This window comes from Asparagus officinalis, chromosome 8 (assembly GCF_001876935.1).
Source record: "Asparagus officinalis chromosome 8, Aspof.V1, whole genome shotgun sequence".
NCBI classification, from domain to species: Eukaryota; Viridiplantae; Streptophyta; class Magnoliopsida; order Asparagales; family Asparagaceae; genus Asparagus; species Asparagus officinalis.
This window is the reverse complement of record NC_033801.1, coordinates 94,464,350-94,487,976: the sequence shown is the minus strand read 5'-3', so window position 1 is coordinate 94,487,976 and position 23,627 is coordinate 94,464,350.

Sequence of the window (23,627 nt, the reverse complement as noted above, 5' to 3'; positions counted from 1 at the left end):
ACCAAGGATGAACACGGTAGGATCATCTCTCAGAATGCGAAATGTGCGTTGTGCGGCCAGATATTCAAAGCTCATCATAAGAGCGGCACCAACCATCTCAAACGGCATATTGAAAAACACAACAAAGGCCAAAATCTACAAGGTGATATCCGGCAGTCTATGCTTTCCCAATCATCCTCTTCAGGTACCCTCGGCAGTTGGAATTATGACGCTGCCCGAGCCCGGAAATGCGTAATCAGGTTTATTGTTCTTAAAAACCTTCCTTTTAAATTAGTAGAAGATGATGAATTTGAAGATATGTTTAGAGATGGTTTTTATCCTGCATTTACAAAATTTTCTCGTCAAACCTGTCAACGTGATATTTTAAAATATTATGTTGAGGAACAGGGAAAAATAATTTCTTATTTTAAAAATTTAAACTGCAAATTTTCTTTAACTTCTGATATTTGGTCATCTAGAGTGCAAACTGGTTATTTATGTATAACAGCACACTGGATTGATGAAAGTTGGAAAATGTTTAAAAGAGTTGTTTCTTTTATTGCAATTGAAGAGTCACACACTGGTATTAATGTTGCAAATTTAATTGTTGAAGAACTTATGAAACTAGAAATTGATCAAAGAATATTTACTCTTTCACTAGATAATGCAAGTAATAATAATGTAGCTGTTGATTTTCTGAAAATAACTTTGTCATTGCCATGTCATGGTGAGCTTTTTCATGTTAGATGTATCTGTCATATTTTAAATTTAATTGTTCAAAGTGCATTTTCTGAAATTAAACCCATGATAGAAAAAGTTAGAACAGTTACTAATATGCATAATGCTTCTGAAATGAGAATTAAAAGATGGAAACAATGTTGTAAAAGAAAAAATTATAAGCCTAGACTAATTCCAAAAGATGTTGACCATAGGTGGAATTCCACCTATGCAATGTTATCTGTAGCAATAGAATATAAAGAAATTATAAATGATTTTATAAATTTTTATGCTTCTAGTTCTAGCTCTGGTAGTGCTTATGGAATAACTGAAGATGAATGGACAGTTATATGTAAATTAAATGAGATGTTACAAGTTTTTTATGATGCTACTATGTTATTATCTGGTTGTTATTATCCAACTATTACTTTAGCTGCTTTACAAATTTTAAATATTCAAAAATTTTTTGCAAAATATCGTATGGATGATACTTTTGGAAATATAATTTTTCAAATGGAGAGTAAATTTAATAAGTATTTTAGGCCTATTCCTCATATTTTTGGTATTGGTGTTCTTATTGATCCATGCTTGAAGGAAATTGGCCTTCGAAGTTTGTTACAATCATTATATGGTGGACAGATTATAGACTTAGATGATGGATCCACCCTTACTGCTACTACTCATTATGTAGCTATTAGAAATTATTTTCAAACCTTATATGATGAGTATGCAGCTAGATATGGTGTAGCTACACAACAGTCTTCAGCTTCGGCACCTTCAGCTTCGAGCACAGGTCGAGGTAAAAGTGTAAGTTTTGATAGGTATGCAATGGTAGCTGAACTAACTGGTGGATCTGGAACTTCATCAGGATTAGAGGTTTCTGAAATAGACGAATATTTATCTGCTTCCTTAGTTAAATGTCAAGGAAATGCTTTAGATATTTTGCAATGGTGGAAAGTATATGGATCAGTTTCATATCCTATACTTTCCACCATGGTTCGTGACTTACTATCAGTGCAGGTTTCGACTGTAGCCTCGGAATCCGCTTTCAGCACAGCAGGACGTTTGATCGACGACCACAGGACATGCTTAGATCCGTATACTGTACAAGCGGTGATGTGCTTACAGGATTGGTGGAGATACGAGAAGCGAACACAAGGCATCGAACGGATTGCTATGATTGAAGATAAATTTGAAGAGTTGGGACTAGCAGATAGATATAATGATTAGATAATATTCATAAAATTGTAATTTTTATTTCTTAGCTTTAAATTTGAATTAAATTATTTCGAAAAAAGTTGCAAATGATAGTGATATGGGTGAGTAGGTGCCAACCTAGTTGGGATGTACTCATCTATTGTGATGCGACGAATTTTGAAATAAATTTATACTTGTAAAGGATTTACCGATTATTAATAAAGAAGTTATTTTTATCATTTTTTGTACTTGTAATTTATGTCATTTCATTTCAAGTTATTAATTACATTTATGACATTTTTTATAATAATTTATGATTTATGGTTTTGTTAAAATAATTTATGATTTATGGTTTTGTTAAAATTTTAAAAAAATAAAAAAAAATAAAAAAAAACAAAAAAAATTCTTAAAAAAAATCAAACCGGGCCGGCCCGGTGCAAAACCCAAGCTCAGGCCCGGGCCCGGGCCCGGGTCCGGGCTTGGGTTTTGCCCGGCCCGGGCCCGGTTTCCCGGGCCGGGCCGGGCCGGGCCGGCCCGGATGGACAGCCCTAGGTTTAGGTTCTCCCCCTTGCTGAAGAAAAAGAAGATCGCTGCTCTTCTTTTATGGTCTCAGTAGTAATGTACCCGTGCAAAGCACGACAACTAATTTTTTTTATCATTGTATTTTAAATTTATGTCTCTCTAAATTTTAATATATTTAATTTAATTATTATATATTTAAAATTAAAAATCATAAATCATAAATATTGTCATCTGATGCTTATACATTCTTGTTCTAAAAAATATAAGGTCAACTCTAAATTTCCTAGTTTAAGAATCTAAAATTTAATATATTACTAAATTAGCTAAATATCTCCTTCTAAAGTTTTGTCAATGGCAAAATTTTGTAGCCAATTACTATTCAAGAAGTTAATTTATTTTGTATCTCGAGGGAGGGTTATTTTGGAAAAGTAAAGTAGCTTAAATTAGTCTTGCTATTATCTATTTCTTCGTCTGTCATTTTTTTTATTGTTATACAAAAGAAAGTAAGTCTTTATATTTACAAATGCTCTTTTAAGTTGAAATTCCTATGCAAATTATTAATAGTTATTTGTAAACTTGTCTCTTTCTTTCATTGTTATTGTTCACATTTTAGTCTTATTAATAGAATTTATTGCAAATATTACTTATCTAAAATTTTATTTACAAATGCTATCCATATAAATAGCTAAGAGAGGATTCTAGGGCTAGGGTTTTTACTTCTTTGTTTCTATCAGCCTCCTCCTCCAGATCTGAGGCTCCTCTCCCCCCCCCCTTTCAGATCTAACTCCAAGTAGATGGGCTCCTCCTCCTCCTCCAGATCTGACTTAGCTCGACTCCTCTCTCCTCTCTCTCTCTCTCTCCCCTCCTTCAGATCTAACTCCAAGTAGATGGGCTCCTCCTCCTCCTCCTCCTCCAGATCTGACTTAGCTCGGCTCCTCTGTCCTCTCTCTCTCCCTCCCCCCTCTCAGATCTAACTCCAAGTAGATGGGCTCCTCTCTCCTCTTTCTCTCTCCTCCTTCATATATGTGACTCCAAGTGGATTCTAGAGCTTGGGTTTTGACTTTCTCCCTCGAAGCTGGTTGCTCACTCCTCCCTCAAAAGCTCGTCATCCCTCGAATCTCGTCGTCGAAACCTACGTCGAAGCTCGTCATCCCTCGAATTTTGTCGTCGACTCCTCCCTCGAATCTCATCGTCGACTCCTCCCTCGAATTTCGTCTGATTTTTTGTCGACTTTGGGGAAATCACTGCCTTTCTTGGGGGCTTTCGTCGAATTTTACTTGATTTGTTGGATTTCGGCAATTACAAGTATAATTTCTCCACGATATTCCCTTTCGTCGAATAGTTGATGAATAATTTGATATCAAAACCATAAAATTTTGTTAATCGATTGTTTCCCTATTTTTGGTATTTTTTATGCTTAAGTTCATGCTAGATTAGTTAAATTTGGTTGATCTATCTCATCTCACAAATTACAAACCCTAGATTAGGTGGCACTTTATTCTTTTTCCCCACAAATATAGCTAAATGAAATAATCTACATCAGAATAAATTTCGACACATATAATTAAATGAATTAATCTCATAAATAAAATTAAGTTTTAAGCAGTCTATATTTTCTCATGAACTTTATGAGTTTAATGTTATAAATAAAATTAACTTTTTATAAGTAGATGTTCTTCCTCTCTTAGAATCCTATTGAATGGATACACTAATTTAGTGAAATTTGTAAATAAAAATTGAATATATATATAAATTGCCTATAAGTTGCTCATTTAAATTGCTTGGTTGAAATGAGCGTTGTTAGTCCAATTTGAAGTCTTAACTAACTCTCTTTTGTGTCTTTTCTTCATACTAAAGGTAGGGAATTGCTTGAATGAAGTCTAGGCAGTAGAGATCTTCCTTCTTAACTGCTGCTCAAATGGTTATAAGAGGTGTGAACTTTGTAAGAAAATTATCACAAGGAAAGAATTGCATGCATGAGTTAAAATGAAAGCTTGGTTAGGTTGAAATTTATTTTGAGGAAAAAATTACTTTTTAGTGATAAACGCTGATAAGTTTTGAATTAGTGTATTTTAATTACTTTGTGTTGTTTCTGTGTCATAATCTTGGGACATGGTTAATTTTTGAAAGACTTATCTTAGAGTGAAAATACTTATAATAATTGACTTGTCTTTATAGTCTTTACATGGATTCAGATTATTTAAGAATTGTTCTCAATTTTTAGATATCCTAATAAGCTATATACATACTCTAATGCAAATGGTAATTTATTCCCACAAATATAGTTAAATGAAATAGTCTACATGGGAATAAATTATGACACATATAGTCAAATGAATTAATCTCATAATTAAAATTAAGTTATAAGCATTCTATATTTTCTCATGAAGTTTACGAGTTTAATGTCATAAGTCGATGTTTTTCCTCTCTTAGAATCCTATTGAATGGATGCACTAATTTGGTGAAATCTGTAAATAAAAATTGGAAATATATATAATTTGCCTATAAGTTGCTCATTTAAATTGCTTGCTTGAAATGAGCGTTGTTAGTCTAATTTGAAGTCTTAACTAACTCTCTTTTGTGTCTTTCCTCCATACTAAAGGCATGAAATTGTTTGAGTAAATTTGAGGTAGTAGAGATCTCCCTTCTTAACTGATGCTCAAATGCCTATAAGTCGACGTTTTTCCCTCTCTTAGAATCCTATTGAATGGATGCACTAATTTGGTGAAATCTGTAAATAAAAATTGGAAATATATGTATATTGTCTATAAGTTACTCATTTAAATTGCTTGCTTGAAATGAGCGTTGTTAGTCCAATTTGAAGTCTTAACTAACTCTCTTATGTGTCTTTTCTTCATACTAAAGGCATGTAATTTCTTGAGTAAATTCTAGGCAGTAGAGATCTTCCTTCTAACTGCTACTCAAATGGCTATAAGAGGTGTGAACTTTGCAAGAAAACTATCGCAAGGAAAGAATTGTATGCATGTGTTAAAATGAAAGCTTGATCAGGTTGAAATTTATTTTGAGGAAAAAATTACTTTTTAGTGATCAACACTGCTAAGTTTTGAATTAGTGTATTTTAATTACTTTGTGTTGTTTCTGTGTCATAATCTTGGGACATGGTTAATTTTTGAAAGACGTATCTTAGAGTGAAATTACTTACATTAATTGACTTGTCTTTATAGTCTTTACATTGTATCAGATTATTTCAGAAGTGTTCTCAATTTTTAGATATCCTAATAAGCTATATACATACTCTAATGCAAATGGTAATTTATTCCCACAAATATAGTTAAATGAAATAGTCTACATGGGAATAAATTATGACACATATAGTTAAATGAATTCATCTCATAAATAAAATTAATTTTTAAGCACACTATTTTCTCATGAAGTTTATGAGTTTAATGTTATAAGTTGATGTTTTTCGTCTCTTAGAATTCTATTAAATGTATGCACTAATTTGATGAAATCTGTAAATAAAATTGGGCATATATATAAATTGCCTATAAGTTGCTCAATGAAATCATACATGCTTAAGATGAGCGTTGTTAGTCCAATTTTGAAGTCTTAACTCTCTTTTGTGTATTTTCTTTATACTAAAGGCATGGTACTGCTTGAGTAAATTTTGAGAGGGTATCTGCATAGACATAGGAAAAAGGGCTGAATAGACATGGAAATTGCTATAAAGTATGAACCTAATCAGATATCTACACATAAACACATGACCATGCTCAATATTCAACTACCATTCATTCATGCATGTGAGTTCTTAAACATAGTAAAGTACTTACTCCAAAATAACCTTAAAGTTAGACTAATACATATAACCACATCGAGTGTGTCAAACAATTTTCATATAGAAAGTCACTATGATATTAAGCTTTACTGAACAAAATATGAAGACCTGCATAAATTCATCAGGTTTGTGCACAAAAACTTGGTAGCAACTCCATTAAAAATTCAGATCCAATTCTCCTTGCCACACTCATTGGAAGTTCTCTTTCTTTTGAGATCCGCAACAACACAAAATAGATAATGAACTTTTTATGATATTGTATTTATATAGCGCATACAAAATGTAACAAATGATTATTAATCAACTTAACCTTCAGTTTTTTGACAATAGAATTCCTTTGAATGTTCTCGTCATCTCCAAGATCTTTTATCCTTACAGGTGAACTTTTGAAAATCTTTTCCATCTTTGGCTTGAGCGGTGTGTTAGTCAAGGGAGTGAACACAACTTTATCTTTTGAAATATATTTAGGTGTTTTAGGAGAGCCTCTTCATTTAGATCAACAACTTCAACTTCTTAGGATTCCTTTGTAGAGAAAATTAGATGTAATATACTATACATTGTCATTCAAATAATAAGCATTTCTAACTTTGATAAGTTCAATAACTTCAAAATTTAGGTTTGTACCTGTGAATCACCTTCAATAACTTCGATAAGTTTTGTAACAGTGGAGCTCTCATTGCCTGTTTTATCATTATAAAAGTAAAACTATGAAAAACAGATATAAATCTATCTTTAAATTTGTAGGATATTATTGCGATATATTAGATAAATGTATTAGATCAATAATCAAATAAAAGAATTTCTTACATTCTTCGAAGTTATACTTTGTTAGCTTAACATGAACTTTTATAGTCTTCCTAATAATTGATTTGATAATCTCTGGGAATCTCTCTCTTTCATTGTTCTGCACAAAATCACGCATTAATTAAACACTTCTTAATACATTTATCTTCTTATGTGAAGCACTTTAATTATTAGAGGTTGAGCTTACATATTCTATTGTCCTTGATACCTCATGGGCTGAAGCTTTGATTAAATTTTCTGCTTCATTTCCAAAGATAACGAATGTACTGATTGTAGTTCTATCTTCCACATCCAATGTTATTCTATACCTATTGATAAGTTTATATTTAGAAAAATATTTACTCAGAATAAAAAATATATGAGAAAAATTTATTTGTAGTGTGAAATAAATAATTGCTTACTTGTTCTCTGCTAGGACTTCCTTGTTACATTGTCTGCACCAATAGGTGTTTCCTGATTCCATTGTTTTCTTGTTGCAATATGAACATCTATGATATCTCCATTTTTGTTCAAGTATGCCAATAATTTTCACCTGACATAAAAAATGATAGACCTGCACAAATTCATGACAGTGAGGTCTATTTTCTTGAAAAATAAAATTTGGTTCATCATTTGAGTATTTTTGTAACTTACTTCGGTTGTTTTCGGGTCTTCAAAGTATATTAATTCCATCAAAGTTGCTATTTCAGATTTCACTAACTTTGGTTGGCTTGGACTGAAGTTTGCTGGTGTGGCAATAACATGCAATTCAGTTTCAGAGTCCGTATTTATGTACATATACATATTTTATTTAAAATTATGTATAAAAATTAGAAAATGATGTGAAAGTAAATCATATTGTGTATGTCACAAATCTTATAGTACATATGCATGTGTACATCAATAATTTTAATGTTTACAAAAAAGTAATGGCTAATTTTCGCCATATATGCAGTTTAAAGATTACCTATGTGATAGTTCCAATACCCGTGACTCTTTAATGTTTATGTAAACTTTTGAACCCGTACTTGCTAATTTTCGCCATATATACAGTTTAAAGATTACCTACAATGTCCATACTAAATCTTACCTTTCATCTATCAACTTCAGTGATCTTCTAGGATAACTCTTTTGTCCATTTGCAGTTAGTTCTAATGGGTATATTTCCTTTACAATTCCAATGATATCTATTGAAGATATAGAATATATTTAATACTATCAGAAAACATGTATTATTGAAAAGATGAATCAGTAATTAAAATTACAACCTGTCAAGTAAGTTTTATTTGTGCTGAGTGAAGGTCATTGAACGTTGTATAGTGGAATCTGTACTTGAGAATTAAAATTTCATAATCTTGCAAAATATGGATTTGAGTCTGCCTGTAGAAATTTATCATAAACTTGTTCCTTATAGCTCTGTAGTTACCAAATGAATGAATGACTCGAAACTTTGATAGAACACGAATGCTACCTTCTTCCAACATAGGATGGAATCTAGACATTTCATCAACATGAATACTTCTCTGAATTAAAGTGTCCTGCAGAATATAGATATTATAAAAAAATTAAACTTGAATGATGGAAATATAAATTATGAATTATATTTCGTGCGAAAACATTATCAATAAAGAAATCAATGGAAGTGGATATAAGGTTATAAATTTCGTACAGATTCGTCCAAGAGAATGATATACATTCCATAATGTTCTTTTGTTTAGATGTTAATATTCTCCCATATGTTTGTTACAATAGCCTTAATTGTAACCTCTTTTGATTTGATGCTCAGATCCTTGATTGTTGTGTACACTCCAACTTTCATCTTAAACTGTGCAGACCTGTAACCAATTAATAAGTATGATAGATCATATAATTTACATATAAAGCATTAAACTGTATGCAATGTTAGATAATAGAACACAAATTGCAATGTATAATTGGACCCAAGCCTTGATAAGTCAGTTTATTTGTATTATATGTATACTGCATACCATATTACTATTTAATACTCAATCTAGTTAAAACTATTGTTATAATATAATAATGACATGCAAATTACATTGTGTTTGATCCCTATAATACCTTAATTCAAGTTTATGAAAATTTCATGATAAACTACATTCACTATAACTCCATCATAAGCCACATTATCGTCATTGTCAACAATAAGAATTTTAAGACCTTGAGGGGTCGTCACTCTTGACACTGTGATGTAAAATTGTCCATGTGTGAAACATGATCTTTGAAGGTACAACCCTACATAATTCAATGTTTGTCCCTGATTTTTGTTAATAGTCATAGCAAAACATGTTTTAATTGGTCATTGTCTTCATTTCATATGAAAATTCCATTGAGAATCAGTGTTTGTACTAACAGCTCTTGAAAAAATATGCTTTGAACCTATGTGGCTACCACTGATGATTCTAGCCTCGATGACCCATTTTAATAACTGAGTAACAATTAATCTTGTGCCATTACAGAGTCCTTCACTAGGGCTTAGATTACGCAGAGCATGATTGGAGTTCCTACTTTCAGTTTTATCTCATGATTTAGCATGGAAGGAAATGTCAAAGAATTAGAAACTTTATCGGATATAGTGATTGATTTAATTGCAGATTTGGAGATGTTTGGCAAATAGAATCTAAACTGAGGTATGTTGTGAATTCTCCTTCTATTTTATCCAGTACACAATTGTTTATGATGTCAACTGTCTCATTTCTTGGAGTTAGTATAGCTCTTTCTTCCAAATAACTTTGATTATAGTAATTCTGTTGAATATTTGGATATGTTGATACAATTATATCTTCTATTGCATCTCTAGTTGGTTGTAGTAGAAGTTGTTGTGGAATTGTAATTTTAGACTCCTCTTCTTTCTCACAATCGTCGAAAGATAATGTCCCATTACCAACTTCAAGTACCCATTCACTGAATTCAGACGCATTCATTCCTAGCTGATCGGATGATTGATGTTGGATCCTCATATTTTGCATCAATTTAAAATTTTTGAAATAATTCCATAACTTAGATCTACTGACCGCAGCATGTATAATATCATGTTTTGAGTCTCTTGGTACAACAGGTAAAATTTGCCTAAAATCACATCCAAGAACCATTGTTATGCCACCGAAAGGTTTATCTGCCAACATTGGATTATCTTTTCCCACAATATCTATTAGCGTTCTGTCAACTGCTTCAAATGCAAATCTGTGCATCATTGGAGCCTCATCCCATATAATAAGATATGTCTGTTTAATGAGATTTGCCTCTGGAGTTCCTTGTTTAATTCCACATGTTGAATGTTCATTAAATATGATTGGTATTTTAAATCGAGAATGAGCAATTCTACCATGGGGTAGTAGTATCGATGCTATTCCAGAGGATGCGACTGGAAGGACTATTTTTCCTTCAGAACGAAGTTTTGTGCAAATTGATTTCCACACATAAGTTTTACCAATCCCTCCATGACCATACAAAAAGTATAGTCCCCCACTTCTGTTGTATACGGAGTTAATAACGGCATTATATACATCTTGTTATTGAGTGTTCAGTCCTTGAAAATATATATCATGTTCCTTTCGTAATTCCTCCCTATTGAAGTTTAACTCCTAACTTATAAGTTTATCACTACATTGCTTCAAAAGTTAGGGATCTAGTGTGGGCATTCCACTGAAGTTTAGTAGGGACTGACCATTTTGTAGCAAGAAGTCTTGAATTTCTAGAAGAGCATGGTTCTGAAGCCGAGTATCAGTCATATCCAAAGTTGGCATATTGAGCAGTTTTCTTTGCATCTCAATAAACCCTTCAGTAAGACACTTCCTATTGTCATTCCACAGTTTTTTAGGATCTATCACTTCACCAAAGATTAGAATTTGTGCAAATAACTATCTCATTTGACGTCCTGAAGATGAATATGATGCTTCATCTATAGCATGTTGTCATTCATTATCATCATCTAATAATCTCATTGCTGCACAGGTCTCCTTATAGGTTTGATAAACTATTCCATTAAACTCTCGTATATCGTCAAATGACTTTGGTCCTTTGACGATATTCAGTAATAAGCGAAGATAAAACCTTTCTCCACATGATGGATGTGCATAAACTATCCGTCCGACGCTTTGTCCTTTCTTTCTAGGTTTCCAACATTTCTCCTTTTCCTTCCACACAAATTTTCCTGGAAACTCTGCATATGTAAGATCTCTTGTCTCAGGATAACATTTATTTGCTTCCATCCATCCCTTAAATTTGGTTTGTTTGGACTGAACGTTATTCACAATATCCTGTAGATTATCAATGTCTTTGAAAACTATTAGCTCTTGTTCAACTAAATGAAATGAAAGCCTTTCAACAGGGGGGTTTGATAGTGGATATCAAAGCCATAAATCATCCATATTGATTCAGGAGCAGATATATATCTACAATCAAGATAGTATTGTACTTCATCAAGTCTTTCTTTCGCATTGGAAGAAGATTCTGCATTATTGCTTTTATGTTGAAGAGATGTTAAGACATAATCGGGTCCCTTAGTGATATATTTGAAGAGGTATTTGATATATCTACCTCTATTGCACCATTCGACATTTATGTGAGCTTGATACTTAACAATTAAGTTTCGATTGTATGGTACCACATAGCTATTGTCAAGCTTAATTCCTCCTTTTTCAACCCAAACCTTTTCATCACATCTCCTACGATATATAGGAAACCCAACATCATCAATGCAGGTCTGATTGATATATTTCTTGGGGAAATGTTTTGTGCACTTCAGGTTTTTCATACATGGAGATCTTGGTGCAACTTGTCCACTTGGTCCATGCATCATATATTTTGATACAGCATCATATCCAACTATATCTTTTGTTTTGTCTGGTATTTCAGCTACAATGATTTCATCAATCTTTGCTGATGTTGGATATCTATGAGCAGGATGTAGCCAAATCAAAATATGTGCATGCGGTAGTCCTCGTTTCTGAAATTCTATCGTATATACCGCTGTAAAAAAAACAACTACATATGCATTTTAGTATATAATGACAAATTAAATAACATATACATAATTTAGAACTTAATTTGCCTAACAACAATTTTGAATCTAATTGCATGTGTACAAAGTCTATGTCTATATTCCCTTTTAATGTTAAACTTGTAGTTCATCTTCTTACATCAAAAGAAAATAGCTTAAACAATGGAAAGAGAAATCTCATCAAACTCTTATATGTAGATTTTTGTTATGTGCATAAAGAGTTTCATTTGTTTTAAAACTTCATCAGAACCTTTGCATCTAAATTCATATGCCCCCTTAAGAAATACGTACTGCAGCCACCTTCTGGAACATATTCGATGTTATCATGTCTATAATGATATATTACCAATTTGAGACATTAGTTTTTCACACTTAATAAGTTTGAAGATACCAGCGGTGTTTCAAAGTTGATATTGTTGAAGCCAGGAGAATGATCATTCGTATTACAATCTTGCTTACAAATAAATAAAAATTTGGAGCAGTGGCCACATCTAAATGAGTTGTTATAGTGCTATAAAGCTGATTGGGTGAAGGACGAAAATAAGAATGTGTTAGACCCTAGAGGGGGGGTGATTAGGATCTTATGCTAATCTAATCCGATTATATGTCAATTAAAATTAATTAATGAGTTATCCTAGCAAGTATGAAATATAACAACTATATAAGCTAGGATAAGCAATATGAATAATGAGATATATCCTATATGATAAAATATATATATACAAGGATATATAAACTAACACAAGATGATATATCCTACTAAAGAGATATATAATATGATATATGCAAGGATATGAAAACTAACACAAGGGTAAATAATCTAAATAAGATAGTGGATGAAATAAATGAGCAATGCACAATTGGCGATATAAGATAAAAGCAAAAACAAATACGCCAAAGACAAACTCAAACAAATAATATGATCACGGAGTTCGGACCTTCCGTCCTACGTCTCCGCTCCCCACTCCCGGGGAGAAATCCACTATCACAATCCGGTTAGGAAGCCGGAACTTCTACACACCTTACACTCGGTTTTCTAGCTAACCGAAAACTTTACAATCGACACTCTTGCAATCACACTCTACACCCTAACAAGTGTTGGACCTAGCCGTGTCTCCCTCAAGTGCTCGGTTACAACCTCTCCCTAGGCTCGTCACACTCCTCTTGGAACGATCCCCGACTCTCACTACACACTCCTCTCGGTATACAAGTGTATTACAAAGTGATTCTCACGATTAGGCTCAAAATACAAGTGATTGTTCTCCAATATGAATGAGAACACAATGAAAGCTCGCACTCAATTGTTACAACTCTCACCAACCCAAAATATATTATAAATGTAAATACAATAAGCTCAAGTGGGTGTGTGTAACAATGAGATAAAATCAAATCTAACTCAAATAGCAAACTAGCAATAATAAGAATATGAAAATCAATAATAAAATTGCTAGAAAAAAAGAGTTAGAAAACTTCTCAATAGATCAAGAGGTAGAATGAGAATAGTTGGGTGCCCAAACACCAATAGATGATCTCCTCAAGCTCTTGTGAAATTGATTTCTCAAACTCAAACTTCCAAATGCTTAAAAGCTTCTTAAACACACTTAAACCAAACTAAAACCCTTGTTAAAACTCTTTTAAACTTGGTTAAAAACTCTCTTGGATGATAGAAAATAGTTATGGCAAAGGGGTATATATAGACTTGAAGAAACCAACCCCAAAAACCCTAAAAAACCATTAAAAAACAAAAATCAGCAACTAGTCATTACTGTGTAACAAGCTGAGTAACTTCCAGAGAGTTTGGCGGTCGACCGTGGCGGTCGACCGCGGGTACTGTAGCACTGCATATCAGTTTTGTAAAATCAATTAAAAATAGTAAAACAGTTCCAAAAATATAAAATTTTGTCGGAAGGTTCTAGACATATAGAATAACATGTTAGAGAAAGAATTTCTAAAAAATCATTTCCCAGTTGAGAGAAATAAATGTTTGAACACAGATTTACAGTTTCTGAAAAACTGCTAACATACACGATTTTGTAAAATCAATTGGGCATAGTAAATCAACTCCAAAAAACTATATATATATATATGAAGAAACCAATAAATGTGTGTGTATAGTTATTGAGCTTAACGTACTTAACACACATAATATAAAACCTATACTAAGTTACCCAAGCTAGATCTTGATCTTCAATAAGCTCGACTTGGTACACTTACGGATGAAAGCTGAACTTGGATCTTGAACTAGAATTGTATAAGCTTCAACCCGACATTCCGCCAACCTCCTTTGGATATGATCGTTGAAGCTCCATTCCATCCATCCTCCAACAACGTTGTTTGTCTATAATATATAGGAAAACACAAATACTAGACAAACAACATTAGTGGTAAATTATTTGTTAAACATCATCAAAACAAGAAGGCCAACAATCTCCCCCTTTTTGATGATGACAAACAATTTACAAAAAGGATATATGCATGAAAGGAAATGAATATATAAATTATAATTCACATGCATATAAACAAGAAAGAATATACTCATAATATTTCTCCCCCTTTGACAACATCAAAAAGGGGAAAACCATATAGATGAAAGAGAGCGAAAGTTCCCCCTACATATGAGCATGGGTGAGTATAACACATAGAAGGATATAGGGATTGCTCCCCCTATCAAAATGCCATATGGAATATATGCAATAAAGATCAAGGCAAATATATATGAGCAAGCATAGATAAAAAATATGCTAAACACCACTCACATACAAAAATACAATGAGGACACACATATATAAATATATCAAAGTGAACATAGTGTCTTATTTCTCAAGCATAAAAACCATGTATGAATGAATTTATGAAAGCAAAAGAATGAGGAAACATGAGAACCATGAAAAAAAGTTTTCAAAAGAAAACAAATTAATCACTCAAATGAGTTCAAAGTTTAAATCCAAGAACGTAAAAACCAAATCATCATTGATTTTTAAAAATTAAGAGAGGCAACTATATCTAGCTCTTAAGCTAGTATCAACCCATATAAACATTTAAGCATCCGGTAAACATGATTTGGGAGTAAACACCCAATAAATCCGGGGGGTTACATAAATACAAACCTCTCATCAAAACAAAAATAATAATCATGAAAACAAAAGAATTTGATCAAAGAAAATTTGTTTTCATAACCAAAAGATTTTAAGACATGATTTTCAAAACCAAGAAAAGGAAAAATAAAAATATTAAAATTCTTGGTTTAAAATCAAATTTGTTTTGGTACACAAGTATTCTTGGTACCAAAAGATTTAGGGACATGACCCCTATCAATAAAGCTCAAAGCCCTAGGGTTATGAACCCTCTTAGGCATATGTGGTGCACGGGATCGGTCATAGTAATAATCACTCAAATGAACATTCCGATTGCAATATGTACAATGGAAAGGAACCATTTGCTTATGTTGACCATTAAAAGGTGCACGTGACTCAAATGACCATTCCGATTGCAATATGTACAATGGAAAGGAAGCATTTGCTTATGTTGACCAAACGGTTGTGCACAGGAAACATTAGAAACATTTGCAAACATGGATGATCTTTTAAAATTATTTTGCAAATGTGAAACTCTCTTTACATCAAAACAAAATTTGGCCAAATGACCAAATCGACCACAAAAATCACATTTAAATACATGAGCATGCTTATGATGAACATGATGAGTATGTGCATGTGTATGTGATGAAGAAGCCTTATGAGATGCACAAGAAACATTAGTCTTGGAGGATTTATGTGCATCATAGCAAAACTTAGCTAAATGGCCTTTACGACCGCAAATAGAACATTTATAAGCTTTGCTATACAAGTGTGCAAAGTGTACGGGTTTAGAAGTTGTAGTACGAGACTTTGCACCCAAGTCCATAAGTTTCTTATTATCTACAATGCATGTTTTAAGGGTTGAATCTAAAGATGATATGCGTTCTTTAACATGATCCAACTCATTTTTAGGCATACAAGCATTGGAAATAGAAGTAGATGAAACATGATCATATTTAAATGAATTAAACACATTTCTAATTATTTCTACTTCTATCATGTCATTATTATTAGCATGAGTTAAGCTAGTAATAGATGAAGTTAATTTTTTATTTTCAAAACTTAGCATGTCATTGTTTTCTTTAAGCATAGTATTTTCTTGTTCAATGACATCAAATTTGGACACTAGCAACCCATGATCGGATTTTAATTCTACATACTTGCTTTTAAGATCAATAAAATTATTTTGCAATTTTGTATAGGCATGAGATAATCTTTCATATGCACAAGCGAGTTCATCAATAGATAAATCATTATCGGAATCGGAATCGCTTACTACACAAGAGTTATCCTCTTGTGGCCGTGTGCATGATACTCCACATGAACTTGAAGAAGAATCCTCCAAAGCTTGTCGGATTGCCTCCAAGTCCCCTTGATGTGCTTCAATAAATTTCCAAAGTTTGTAAGCACTATCAAAATGAACAAATTTGTTAGAAAAGGATGAGTCAAAAGCATTAAGCAAAAATTCTAACAAAAGCTTATTCATTGAAAATCTTATCATGATTGCTCCACTTGGATATCTCCAAAGTGGGCACAATATAAGCACAATCAATAACTTCCCATAAGTCGATATTTCTAGATTCAACAAATAGTTTAAATCTAGAAGCCCATTGTGCATAGGAAAAATTGATGAATTTAGGAGCAATATTTGATTCATAGCCTAAACGAAATATATTCATATTCATGATATATATGTGAAAATATGCAAGCAAGACAAAAGTAGTCATAACTAGATTAGCACAAATAAGATAACTTGGATCTTTAACTCAAGGAAATTAGTCTTTAAATCAAAGAGCACCAAGCTCTGATACAATTTGTTAGACCCTAGAGGGGGGGTGATTAGAGTCTTATGCTAATCTAATCCGATTATATGTCAATTAAAATTAATTAATGAGTTATCCTAGCAAGTATGAAATATAACAACTATATAAGCTAGGATAAGCAATATGAATAATGAGATATATCCTATATGATGAAATATATATATACAAGGATATATAAACTAACACAAGATGATATATCCTACTAAAGAGATATACAATATGATATATGCAAGGATATAAAAACTAACACAAGGGTAAATAACCTAAATAAGATAGTGGATGAAATAAATGAGCAATGCACAATTGGTGATATAAGATGAATGCAAAAAAAAATACGCCAAAGACAAACTCAAACAAACAATATGATCACGGAGTTCGGACCTTCCGTCCTACGTCTTCGCTCCCCACTCCCGGGGAGAAATCCACTATCACAATCCGGTTAGGAAGCCGGAACTTCTACACACCTCACACTCGGTTTTCTAGCTAACCGAAAACTTTACAATCGACACTCTTGCAATCACACTCTACACCCTAACAAGTGTTGGACCTAGCCGTGTCTCCCTCAAGTGCTCGGTTACAACCTCTCCCTAGGCTCGTCACACTCCTCTTGGAACGATCCTCGACTCTCACCACACACTCCTCTCGGTATACAAGCGTATTACAAAGTGATTCTCACGATTAGGCTCAAAATAACAAGTGATTGTTCTCCAATATGAATGAGAACACAATGAAAGCTCACACTCAATTGTTACAACTCTCACCAACCCAAAATATATTATAAATGTAAATATAATAAGCTCAAGTGGGTGTGTGTAAACAATGAGTGAAATCAAAATCAAATCTACTCAAAATAGCAAACTTAGCAATAATAAGAATATAAAATTAAATAATAAAATTGCTAGAAAAAGTTAGAAACTTCTCATAATTCAAGAGGGTAGAAGAGAGAATTAGTGGATGCCCAAACACCAATAGATGATTCTCCTCAAGTCTTGTTGAAATGATTCTTTCAACTTCAAACTTTCAAATGTAAAAGCTTCTTAAACACACTTAAACCAAACTAAAACCCTATTAAAACTCTTTTAAACTTGCGATTAAAAAATCTCTTGGATGATGGAAAAATAGTTATGGCCAAAGGGGTATATAATAGGCTTGAAGAAACCAACCCAAGAAAAACCCCAAAAAACCATTAAAACACAAGTCAGCAACTAGCCGTGTTACTGTGTAACGGTCGGATGCTACAGTTAAGGGCGGTCGACGTGCGGATCGACCGCGACATATGTAATGCTGAGTATCTTCCAGAGAGTTTGGCGGTCGACCGCGGGTACTGTAGCACTGCGTATCAGTTTTGTAAAATCAATTAAAAATAGTAAAACAGTTCCAAAAATATGAAATTTTGTGGGAAGGTTCTAAACATGTAGAATAACATGTTAGAGAAAGAATTTCTGAAAAATAATTTCTCAGTTGAGAGAAATAAATGTTTGAACACAGATTTACAGTTTCTGAAAAACTGCTGACATACACGATTTTATAAAATCAATTGGGCACAGTAAATCAACTCCAAAAATAGTAAAATTTTGAGAGAAGTTTATAAACATATAGATAAATATGTAAAAGAAAGAATTTCTTGAATATCACTTCCCATTTATGAAAACTCATCTGTTTTGTAAAACATGCATGAACATGCACGAACAAAAAACATGATTTTATAAATTCCATTAAACATAACAAATCAATTCCAAACTTGATGAAACTTTGTGAAATGTTTATAAACATGAAAACAAACATGTTAGAAAAAGAATTTCTCAAATTGAATTTCTATTTGTAAAAACTCATGTATTTTGCAAGTATGTCCAAAACATGAAAACTCAAAACCATGCATGTATATATATAAATATATATATGCATAGAAACCAAAAACTTATATATATATATATATATACGAAGAAACCAATAAATGTGTGTGTATAGATATTAAGCTTAACGTACTTAACACACATAATATAAAACCTATACTAAGTTACCCAAGCTAGATCTTGATCTTCAATAAGCTCGACTTGGTACACTTGCGGATGAAGCTGAACTTGGATCTTGAACTAGAATTGTATAAGCTTCAACCCGACATTCCACCAACCTCCTTTGGATATGATCGTTGAAGCTCCATTCCATCCATCCTCCAACAACGTTGTTTGTCTACAATATATAGGAAAACACAAATACTAGACAAACAACATTTGTGGTAAATTGTTTGTTAAACATCATCAAAACAAGAAGACCAACAGTATGGGCACTATGAAAGTGTTGCGCCATTGTCATTCCAGAATCAAGTTTTTGAAGGGCCTGACATGTACATAGAAACAAGTGATGACAATATAACATAAGTATGATTTGTCCATTTGAAATATGAATATTTGTGTAATCAGATCTTTGCTACTTTGTGTGTGACATGTGTTTTCAAATATACATTGAAAAATTGGAATGTGGTTTATTTTTCAAAAATCATGACTACGTCTAAGCTTTACACACTCATGCATATTTCTTCATACAGAAATGCATAAACACGTTCACACATGAATAAATACAGATGTAAAGGTGTTCACAGATGAGCATATAGAAAAACCCCTGCACCCACTCGCTTGTTCACCTGTTATATATTTTTTGTGTCTCTATCTTCAAAAAAAGTAAACATGTGGTTGTGAGCTTATATGCTTTTATTCCAGTGATATTCTGGTGGATTTATTTCATTAAAAAGTGATTACATCTATATCTGAATGATCGGAGATGTAAATATGATAAATTAAATCAGGCCTGTTATACACTTTCCAAAATGATTAATAAAATTGGTTCATGATCAGGTACATGACTTGCCTTTTTTTAGTCGAAGAATTTATTTCATAAACCAAAAAGTGAAGATATATACATGCCTTTCTTCACAATCATAGTGTGTGTCTACTTCATTGTTTTACTTCAGACATTGTAATTGATATTAACTATTTTTTCTCATATTATAGAAATTATTACTTACAAATAGTGTAAGCTTTAGCTCTGGTACTTCAAACTAAATTTAAGCATGTAACCAAGAGGAAAGTATACATTGTTTGATAAGCTAATTAAACTATTGGGTGATCTTTATTTCATTAAAAAGTGATTACATCTATATCTGAATGATCAGAGATGTAAATATGATAAATTAAATCATACCTGCTATACACTTTCCAAAATGTTTATTCTTTTGTAGATCCTCCATCAATGAATCAAGTTTGATCTTGAACACTCTTGCGATGATATCTGGTCTTTCATCAGGCCTCTGTCTGCCATTATTTCTGAGAAATTCAAGAATTTTATTCCACTTTAGATTTGATGTTACCGTGATGAAAATATCAGGGTTTCCCATAACACGACAGAGAACTATTGCATCTTGGTAATTTTGGGTCATATAACGTGGTCCGCCAGTGAAAGAGGAAAGTAAAACAATTCTCTTACCTACTTGTGCACCTTCAGTATCTCCTCTATGTAGTGCATCCTTGATACCATAGTATAACTAAGCACGGATCTTTGACTGATGAACTTTAACCCAATGAAGTCTTTCCTCCTCAATGCAGGTCATGAGATCCACAATGTAAGTTTGTAATACTTTCCCCGATAAGAGTAATGTTTGTGCCTCAGTCTGACGCTGTTGCAAACGAAATGAAGCATACTCCATATATGTAACTTCTTTCCTTTTTTTTCTGAGCATTGTTGGTGTTTTGATTAAGTTCCATGCCAAGTCTAAATCATCCTCTCCATATGGAAAAAGTAGGGGATATTTCATTGCCATAAAGCTTGGGTGGAGATCACTTATCCTTGTTAATCCTAATTTACGATCATCAACGACAATGTCTCGAATGCTAATCGTATCTTTAATGTTTCCAACAATTAAGCCAGCAATCTCCCTTGCGGCTGGCATGTTTTGATGTCGTCCATCACCGCTTCGGGCTGCCTTTATGATCAATTTGATAGGAATTAAACTATCTTGCTTTAGTCTATCCCTCACCATTCGAAAGCATTTAACCGATTCATTACATGAATCTAACATAGTTAGAAGTCCTTCAACTATATCCCAATCCAATTCCATGTAATCATTTAATGTGTTCATACGGTTTTCTAATTCATTATCTGTATCATAAATATAGAGCTGACAGAATTTTGGGTTATTTCTAGGGACTAGTCTCAAAGAACCTATCATGTGATGGTTTTGACCAATTAGACGGAAACAATAAGGCCTACCTCCATTATTGTCTATATTGTCAATTGTCTCACCTGAGGAAGTAAATGCAAAGATTGAGTTATAATTTCTGATGTTTTCTTTAAATTTCTTGCTTCTGCTATCATGACCAGTTAACAGATTCCAGAGAAAAGCAGGGGGATGCTCGAGGAGAGGAAATTTGACAGAGCCTTTTTGACAGCACAATGAGAAAGTTGGATTTTTAGGTCTTTTTGATTTCTTAGCTCTGTCTTCATACCAAAGCATAGCATCACAATGTTCGCAAATAAAAGTTGGTGTTCCCCTGTCACGCTCCGCTTCCCAAAATACCGGGGAATCAAAACGTGAACAAGCCTGCGACGTATTAGATTGAGGAGAATAAATAAAAGACCATTTTTACTCAACCTAATACGATAAGCGTCAAGTAATATACAATGCGAAGTCACAGGTCCTCGATCATAATTGGCAAGAATATAATGAATAACTCAGAACAAAAAGGTCATATCACAAATGAGATAACATCCGAGACACAAAGTTTGGATCAATATGTCCTTATTACAAACAGTCCAACTGAAAGCTGAAGAGATATAAAATACATCGATCAATGGACATAAAAAGAACTACAAAAGTAAACTAGGACCATCAACTAATAAAAGAAAAACTAGGCTTTGACTTCTTCTCCTGCTCTTTCTGCAAAACACTCATGCTGAGGATACTCGGGCTCTGACGTATCTCCAAGCTTGACCCGTCCTTCCTCTAAGTCTGACGTACACCAGAGAAAACAGGTGCACGTCAGCGTGCATGACACACGGCAAGACCCCACAAAAGAAAAAAGAAATGGTCGAATGGCCAATGCAATGATAGTAGTAATAAAAATAGAAGTATGTAACTGTAATTCTAACAACTAGATACAAATCACCACTAGATTATAATAGTCAGGAGAAAAAATCCGACTCATCCAAGAATGGGGTCACACTACTAACCATCCTATAATAACTCACTGATCTACATCTCAAATAGGTCAAAGTTCATATTCTCGGATAATTGACTATTCACAAATCTTCTACGTGCATCCAATGTCGCTACACGATACCGGTCAAAGTGTTGGCCCTATGGTTTTGATGATGATTTTTCAAACAATTTATAGCTAATCTGTTTTCTAGTTTTGTGGTTTGTTCTTCTCTTTATAGGTAATTCAACACATGGCAATCAAGAGTTAAAGATTCAAGTTCATGTGTATGCATTCACCTAGATATAAGAGTAGTTTGCTTACATATATCGTATGATTATATTTAAGCTCAATATGTAAACACAACACAAGTTTGACTTTTTCTATCATACAAATGATTTTTCATCAAACTTTGTTACAATAGCTTTTATTTCATGTTTACATCTCTTTCATACTTCATAATATGCGTATAATATATGCATAATATATATACACAAGTTTACAAGCCATAGTTCAATTTTTATGTTCACGAAAAACAGGTTTTATGAATACTTTTCAAAAACAGTGAGTTTTCACAAACGAAAATTGCATTTCCAAACATTCCTTTTCAAACATGTTTATTTTATTATTTAGAAACTTTTCCCAAAGTTTTACTAATTTTGGAAATGATTTGATATTTTTAACGTATTTTCCAAATCAGCCAAAAACTTGTATTTCAGTCTGTATCAGTTTGCGATCGACCGCCACGGTCGACCGTCACGGTTGACCGCCAGTAGTTCTTTTTAAATGTTGCTTATCCAGAGACTTTCGCGGTTGATCGTTACGGTTGACCGCTTGTGTTTCAAAGCTGTTTGAACTGTTCTTTGTGCTTCGCGGTCGACCGCCAGTTTCTCACGGTCGACCGCCGAACTGATGATTGCTTTCCAATGGCTATTTTCTGATTTGATTCTCTGGGGCTATTTTGGTCTTTTCAATGTTGTTTTGGCTGATGTCTTAAGTGGGTATAAATACCCCAGTGCCTTCTTCTTTCAAGCACCAAGAGTTTTGTTTTTACTGTGAGTTTTTAACAAAAGATTAAGAGCTGTTTAAGCTGGTTTTGTTTGTTTGTTTCAAAAGAAGTTTTCTACAACAAGAAGAGATTATCAATTCCAACTGAGGATCTTATCCTCATCATCCTCTACAGTTCTTCTTGTTTATTGAGAAGTTTTCCTAACTCATCTTTTCATATAGCTTGTTATTTCATTTTCATATCTTAGCTATATTTATTGAGTTACATATTTTCTATTCACTGTTATCGCACACACTATATTGAGCTTATAATATTTCCATATTATATATTGTTGGGTAGTGGTGTGTGATTTAGTGAGAGTGAGCTTCATTGTGTTCTCATTTGTTATCGAGAACAAATCATTGCATTTAACCATTATTGTGAGTATCACTTGTAGTATACTTGTACACCGAGAGAAGTGTGAGGCATGAGACGGGGTCGAATCCAATAGGAGTAGCGTCGGTTGACGAACC